This window comes from Colobus angolensis, unplaced genomic scaffold (assembly GCF_000951035.1).
Source record: "Colobus angolensis palliatus isolate OR3802 unplaced genomic scaffold, Cang.pa_1.0 Scaffold25, whole genome shotgun sequence".
Lineage (NCBI taxonomy): Eukaryota > Metazoa > Chordata > Mammalia > Primates > Cercopithecidae > Colobus > Colobus angolensis.
The window spans coordinates 663,795-671,960 of NW_012115710.1; the positions used below are offsets into that span (position 1 = coordinate 663,795).

The 8,166-nt window shown below is 47.7% G+C and overlaps 1 protein-coding gene across 1 annotated transcript in view; it reads left to right on the top strand.

Annotated features, from left to right (window-relative positions):
• The window catches only part of LOC105514829 (zinc finger protein 813-like), a gene marked incomplete at its 3' end in the record, with an annotated part of 35,186 nt that overhangs the window by 13,214 nt on the left and 13,806 nt on the right, over positions 1 to 8,166 (top strand). The gene's annotated exons all lie outside the window — the stretch shown is intronic.

Consider the following 8,166-nt stretch of genomic DNA (forward strand, 5'->3'; position numbering starts at 1 on the left):
AACCTGAGACAGAGAAGAAGAATGAGAAAGACCGTAACAGATGGCAAAATAGAGGAGGACTGAGGGATTTGCCAAGAGAGCAAAAATGAAAAAAAAAAAAAAAAAGCAGGAGGAGCAGATCCCAGGGAAAAAGAAAACACGAGCTAGAGAGAGAAGGGGAGAATGAGAGATATGTACAGAATTAGGGAGGGAAGCACAGTAATGAAAACAGAGGGGCTGGGCACAGTGTCTCACGCCTGTAATCCCAGCAGTTTAGGAGACTGAGGCAAGGGGATTGCTTGAGTACTGGAGTTCGAGGCAAGCCTGGCCAACATAGTGAGAACCCCATCTCTGCCAAAAGAAAAAAAAAATTGACCGGGCGTGATGGTGCACACCTGTAATCCCAGCTACTCTGGAGGCTGAGGCAGGAGGATTACTTGAGCCCAGGAGGTCCAGGCTGCAGTGAGCCGAGATCATGCCACGGCACTCCAGCCTGGTCAACAGAGGGGGACCGTGTCTCAAAAGATTAAAAGGAGTGGGGGACTTTGGGTTCAGATGAATGAGTGAGTTCATTGGATATGATTAGTTGTGACATGTTGACTTCTCTGTATATAATCTAATAACTTAAAACTCGTTTAAATTATACAGATACAGAGAATTTTGAAATTCCTATCTATAAGGCATGTACATTCTACAAATTTTGGCATCAGAGGTCAGCTTCCACTTGGAACCCCTATACAGCCAGAGGGTAGTGACTTAATTCAATTGTGAGACACTTTCTTCCCTTTTCCCATGGTGGGGTAGGGGCAGTGAAATGGGAGAATCATTTTCTGTTATTATGTAATAGTTTTAATTAGTGTATGTTTTGAGACAGGGTCTGGCTCTGTCCCCCAGGCTGGAGTACAGTGGTGTGATTTCCTCTAACTGCAGCCTCGACCTCCTAGACTCAAGCAATCCTCCTGCCTCAGCCTCCTGAGTAGCTGGGACCACAGGCGTGAGCCACCAAACCCGGCTAAGTTTTGTACTTTTTTTTTTTTTTTTGCAGAAATGGGATTTCACTATGTTTCCCAGGCTGGTCTCAATTCTGGCCTCAAGGGATCTTCCGGCCTTGGCCTCCCAAATTACTGGGATTACAGGTGGGATTACAGAGAGGAGCCACCGTGCCTGGCCTACATAGTCATCGTTTGTTCGTTTGTTTGTTTGAGATGGAATCTCACTCTTGTCCAGGATGGAGTGCAGTGGCACAATCTCGGCTCACCGCAATTTCCGCTTCCCAGGTTCAGATGACTCTCCTGCCTCAGCCTCCCAAGTAGCTGGAATTACAGGCATGAGCCACCACGTCCAGCTAATTTTGTGTTTTTAGTAGAGACGGAGTTTCTTCATATTGATCATGCTGGTCTCAAACTCCCAACCTCAGATGATCCACCCGCCTTGGCCACCCAAATGCTGGGATTACAGGCATGAGGCACCATGCCTAGCCCATAGTACTTTTTAAAAGAGCAGTGGCTCATGCCTGTAATCCCAGCACTTTGGTAGGCTGAGGCGGGTGGATCACAAGGATCACAAGGTCAGGAGTTTGAGACCAGCCTGAGCAACATGGTGAAATCCCTTTGCCCCTAAAAATTTAAAAATTAGCTGGGTGTGGTGGCACGTGCCTGTAATTCCAGCTACTTAGGAGGCTGAGGCAGGAGAATCACTTGAACCTGGGAGCTGGAGGTTGCAGTGAGCCAAGATTGCGCCACTGTACTCCATCCTGGGTGAGAGTGAGACTCCATCTCAAAAAAAAAAAAAAAAAGACCATCAAAGCTGAGCGTGGTGGCTCATGCCTGTAATCACAGCACTTTGGGAGTCAATCACTGAAGGTCAGTAGTTCACGACCATTCTGGCCAACATGGTGAAACCCCAGTAAAAATACTAAAAAACTAAGCCGGACGTGATGGCGTGCACCTGTAGTTCCAGCTGCTCAGGAGGCTGAGGCATGAGAATCACACGGACTTGGGAGGTAAAGGTTACAGTGAATCGAATCGATACCACTGCCCTGCAGTGTGGGGGGCAGAGCGATTCTTCATCTCAGAAAAACAAAGAAACAACAACAACAAAAAATGAAAGCAAAAGGGACATCGAAAGTGCTTTTGTTCTCATTGTGTAACATATTTTCTTTCTGGCTCTTCTTCATTTCTTTCTTTCCTTCTTTTTTTTTGGCAGTTTTACTTTGAGATAAATCTTGGTTTTAAATATTTCTTGTTTAATCCGTAATCACTTCTGAAAGATGCCTTTGTGGCATCCTATAACCAGCCCACATCATTCCTTTCTGTACATGTATATGGTCCAGTTATTTTCCCGTTGACATCTGAATTTGTTCGATTTTTTAAAAAACAATTTCAAAATAGTTTCTGTTTGAAATTAGTTGCGTCCGATCAGATCGAGGTCTGCATGCTTTCTAGTCTTTATTATTTATTGGAAACCTTTAACATCGAAATGTAATTTAACCAGTTAGTCTATTTTTCAGTTTTCTTTCCTTATGTCATTTGTTAAAATCTTGAGCTGTGAGCTATTAAGTGCATGTTTCCCTCAAGGCACCTCTGGTCTATGTGGACAAATGTTGAAAGCCCAGCTCCTCAGTGTGGCTCCACAGCCCTGTGTCCAGGGCCTCTGCCAGTGTCCAGCCTCCTCCTGGGAGCTTGCCCGCATCTCCTGACTCCCTCTGCCCCAGGCACATTGCTTTTCTCTTTTCCCAAACACTAAAACCCTTCCTGTCTCAGGTCGCTGTCCCTGCTCTTACCCTATGTCCCTAAATGATCACAGCCCTGTCCCTTTCTCCTCTTTCAGGTCTAGGCTGAGAGATGTCTCCCATGCCCTCCCACCCCCATCTGAAGTTCCCTCTGCCTGTCAGTCTCTATCATGTTACTCAGATTTTATTATCTCTGCATCAGTCACATCAGAAACACTCTTCTTATTTTATTTTATTTTTTTTGAGACAGTCTCACTCTATCGTGCAGGCTGTGAGTGCAGTCTCGTGACCTTCTCTCCCTGCAGCCTCTATCTCCTGGGTTCAAGTGATTCTTCTGCCTCACCCTTGCAAGTAGCTGAAATTAAATGTGTGTGCCACCACGCCGGGCTAATTTTTGTATTTTAATTTTAATTTAATTTAATTAATTTTACTTTTGAGTCTCAACCTGTCTCCCAGGCTGGAGTGCAGTGGCGTAATCATGGTTCACTGCAACCTCCACCTCCCCGGGTTAAAGCAATTCTCCTGCCTCAGTCTCCTGAGTAGCCGGGATTTACAGACTCCCACCAAGCCCAGCTACTTTGTGTATTTTTAGTAAAGATGGAGTTTCACCATGTTGGTCAGGCTGGTCTCAAACTCCTGACCTCAAGTGATCCACCTGCCTTGGCCTCCCAGAGTGCTAGGGTTACAATCATGAGCCACGACGCCCGCCCCAACTTTTGTGTTTTTAGTAGAGACAGGGTTTCACCATGTTGGCCAGGCTGCTCTCGAACTCATGACCTCAGGTGATCCATCTGCCTAGGCCTACCAGTGTGCTGGGATTACAGGCAAGAGCCGCCGTGCCCGCCCCGAGATGCCGTTCTGCTTGGATTATTTTGAGTGTTTTGTGTCTCCCTTTGTTGGAGGATACACATTTCCCATCTTGGCCACAGGACAACTGCAGCACCTCCTCTGGGGTTGTGGTTTAGATGCTGAGGCGTCCTCAGGGAAGACTCAGGGCCTGCGGCAAGTGTGAGGATGGGCCCACATTTCTTCTGGAAATTTGAACTCTAATGGGTCTGAACTTCCTGTGGCTATTTATTTCATTCAAAATAAGAGGAGAAGGCCTCACTAAGGTCAGAAAAGCCCTACAGACCAGACCTTGGGTCCTCAGGCAGTGCCGAGGCATCCCCATTTTTGTCATCTGTGTCACTGCCTCACTCCAGTTACCGGGTCTTCCGTGCTCTGCACATCACCAGGGCCCAGTTTGGCCATCATGAGCAGGGGCTTCGCCACCAGCAGGTGATGCACTCAGAGTCAGGGTCCTGGGTTCCCTTCAGGAAGGGTGGGGAGGTGGTCAGGGACCTGAGGGGCATGAAGGATACACCCCTACACAACTAGCTCTGTTCTGGAGGAGCTGGAGGCTCCGTGACTTCAGGAAAGATTCTTCCAAGGATGAGAGTGCAAATAGCACAGTTCACTGCAGCCCGAGGGCCACCTCCTCCTGCCAGGACAGTGGCGATGATTCTCTACTGGCTTTTCCTTGCCTGTCACAACACATGAGCGCGCGCACACACACACACACACACACACACACACACACACACAGTCACAAGGCTGCTGGGGAGCCGAAGGTCGAGATGCTATAATGTAAATATGTGGCCAGGTGTGGTGGCTTACACCTGTAGTCCTACCGCTTTGGGAGGCCGAGGCAGGCAGATGACGAAGTCAGGAGTTCAAGACCAGCCTGGCCAACATAGTGAAATCCCATCTCTACTACAAAAAAGAAAAGAAAAGAAATGAGCCAGGCATAGCAGTGTGCATCAGTAATCCCAGCTACTTGGGAGACTGAGGCAGGAGAACGGCTTGAACCCGGGAGGCAGAGGTTGCAGTGAGCGGAGATCGTGCCATTGCACTTCAGTGCATATATATATACCATATATAAATAAGTATGCTATCATGTAAGTGTGGAACACAAATATTTTTTCCACAAAGAGGGGCCACTGGTTCCTGGGAAGGAAGTTTGAGGGTTACATCACTGGTCATGGCTGGAAGACTTAGGAACTGGAGGAAGGAAAAGCCGTGTTTATCCTCACAGGATGCTCCTGTGCTCAGCCGTTGGTAAGACGGATGGGCTGAGCTATTGCAGTGACATTTAGAAAAAGGAATTTTTCTCTCCACCCGGCACACACCGTCACCCACCCTATACACACTCCTCCCTTTCCCGTTGTCTTCTCTAGAATGGCAAAGTTGGTGCTTCCCCAGGTGGGCCTCTGAGGGAGGGGAGTGGTTTCTCTGCCTGTCCTTGACCCCCTCCCTCAAATCTTCCACCTTCCTGTCCGCTGTTCTATTCTAGCGCTCATTGCCTGCAATTCTGTCGGTTTGCACCATCCCAAGACCCAACTAAGACCCAAGGATTTGAGTCTGGGAATATTTAAGCCAATGTCATTGCCAAGTGAGAAGTCTTAGACCCCAGGAATTTTTCTTCCTTGAGAGTCTGGGCAGTAAGGAAGCCTCTTGTCTTTCTGCAGAGTTTAGGTCAACCAGGACCCTGGCACACGAGACCCCAGAGAGGACATACTAGTATCACTCAGTCATTCTCATTCACTCACTCCCTCAGTAGCTCTGGAGCCAGGGGACACAAATCTAGGTGCTGTCTGTGCCAGGCATCAAAATGGCAAACCAACGGACTATAATTTCCTGCTTTCTCCAGGTTATTTTCCGTTTTTATTTATTTGAGGCGGAGTCTCACTCTGTCACCCAGGCTGAAGTGCAGTGGCACGATCTCGGCTCACGGCAACCTCCATCCTCTGGGTTCAAGCGATTCTCATGTGTCAGTCTCCCAGGTAGCTGGCACTACAGACGTGCACCACCATGCCTGGCTAATTTTTTATTTATTTATTTTGAGACAGAGTTTTGATATTGTGCCCCAGGCTGGAGTGCAGTGCCATGATCTCGGCTCACTGCAACCTCCGCCTCCCGAGTTTAAGTGATTCTCATGCCTCAGTCTCCTGAGCAGCAGGGATTACAGGCATGTGCCACCGCGCCCAGCTAATTTTTGTATTTTTGGTAGAGACAGGATATCACCATGTTGATCAGGCTGGTGTTGAACTCCTGACCTCATGATACCCCTGCCTCAGCCTCCCAAAGTGTTGGGATTACAGGCGTGAGTCACTGCACCTGGCTTCATTTTTGTATTTTTAGTAGAGATGGGGTTTCACCGTGTTGGCCAGGCTGGTTTCGAACCTCTGACCTCAAGTGATCTGTCCACTTTGGCCTCCCAGTGTGCTGGGATTACAGGTGTGAGTCACCGTGCCTGGCCTCATCTCATGGCTTTAAACTTTACCCCCATGGCCGCTGCAGACCTCTCCCCTGAACGCTACAGTCCTGTGTCCAGTGGACTCCTTACCTCTCTGCTGGGAGGATGAACAGGCATCTCCACCTTCACGTGTCCAAAGGTGACCTCCCGAACTTCCGTAAACGCGTCCCCCACGCTCCTGCCCTTCTGAGATGAGGGGACCATGTGCTTCCGAGGATATCACTAAAATCTCAGCATGCTTTTAAAACGGAAAGGATAATTACATTATTTGTAAGGGTTTTAATTTGTGATATAAGGAAAAAATTACATGTTTACTCAAAATGGGTGAAGAAATTCATCATTTTAAAAATTCTTTGGAGTTGTGGGAGAAAAATATTAGAAGACCTCATCCCTGCCGGATCTATGCCCCCAGGACCTCTCTGACCTCATCTCTTTCCTGTGTCTCCTCCCTCCCTCTGCTTCAGCCACGCAGGCATCTTTCCTCTTCCTGAGCCCTGGTTGCTCCTGCCTCAAGGCCTTCATGGGGGCTGTCCCTCTCCTGGAACTCGCTGGCCCCTCAGCTGCAGGTGCAAACACCCTTCCTTCCCCAGGTCTCTGTTCTGATATCACCCGCTCAGTGGTGACTTCTGTGACACACCTCCCATTTAACACTCCAGCCACCCCCCACCCCCTCCTCTGGTCCATATTGGCTGCTCTGCATGCTTCTTTCTGTTTTTTCACCTTCCACTGCCTGTAGGAGTTTATCGTCCCTGGTGCCGTGGAAAACAGAGGGCACCGTATGTTCTCAGGGTGAGGTCTCCTTTGTATGTGTTGTTGTGTTACAGGGAGGGGGTGTGTTGATTCTGAGCAATAAACAACACATTTTTAACTTTCAGGATTGGTTTCTAAAGACCCTTGGTACATGAGGAAGAAACTCGGAAGAGGAAGAGGAAAGCAAAGGAGTCAGGGATGGCTCCTCCTCAGGTGAGATGATATTCTCGGTGGATTGTTCTGTCTCCTTCCTTTCAGAAACGCTGGGCCTTGGAGTTGCGAATCTTCTCTGAATCTGAAGCGTCCTGCCTGACAGATTTGCTCACACTCACCCGTGCCTTCCCTCAGTCCCTCTCATCTCGCTTAGATTCCGTCTCTTGTGACCCAGTGACATGAACTTGGGAAGAGGCGGCACCAGGCATGGGCCTGGGAAGGGCTCACACCAGACATGGATGGAGACGGGGTGAGGGTCCCGTGGTGTGAGTGCTGTTGGGCAGCAGGGATTGTTCAGGGGCCACATCTGGATGCTCTGTCAGCTCTCTGTGGACCAGGATTAGAGCAGTTGCCAGGGGAAGTCACCTATTCATGTGCACAACATACATGGTAAATTCTAGAAAAGGAGACCAGTAAGGGGAAAATATTTTCTGCCTGATTTTATACTACATTTTTATGTAATTGAGTGAGTTACTGTGTTTCTGACTCCAAAAATCTTAGTAATTAGAATGGAAAGTTCATACACAGAAATAAATGATATAAGGTGTTTTATTCCAACATTATTTTAAGAATATGAAATCAACATAATAGGAGATTCATTAATCCATTCACAGCACATTAAGCTCATGAAGACTGTGGAGAGGCTTGTGAAACAGGTGTTTTCAGTAAAAACGGTTATAATTTTTCTCAGATATGGGAGCTGTACTTTTTTATCCCAGAGGATGGAGCCATATTCTCATTCCACGTGTTATTATTGTTATATTATTATAATATTATATTTTAAATATGCAAAGTCTTGCTCTGTTGCCCAGGCTGAAGTGCAGTGGCATGATCGTGGCTCACGGCAACCTCCACTTCCCGGGTTCAAGAGATTCTCCTGCCTCAGCCTCCTGAGTAGCTGGAATTATAGGCACGCGCCACCACACCCGACTAATTTTGTTGCATTTTTTATTAGTGACAGGGTATCACCATGTTGGCCAGGCTGGTCTCAAACTCCTGACTTCAGGTGATCTGCCCGCCTGAGCCTCCCAGAGTGCTGGGATTACAGGCACGAGCTGTGCTCAGCCCCACCAATTATTATTAAATATATATTTTTATATTTAAACATCACATGATGAATATATTTGTTTTCTGGTAACACTCCAAGCAAAGCTGCAGCTTAGACCCTTTGACATAAAGCATCTCCTCTCCCTGTCAC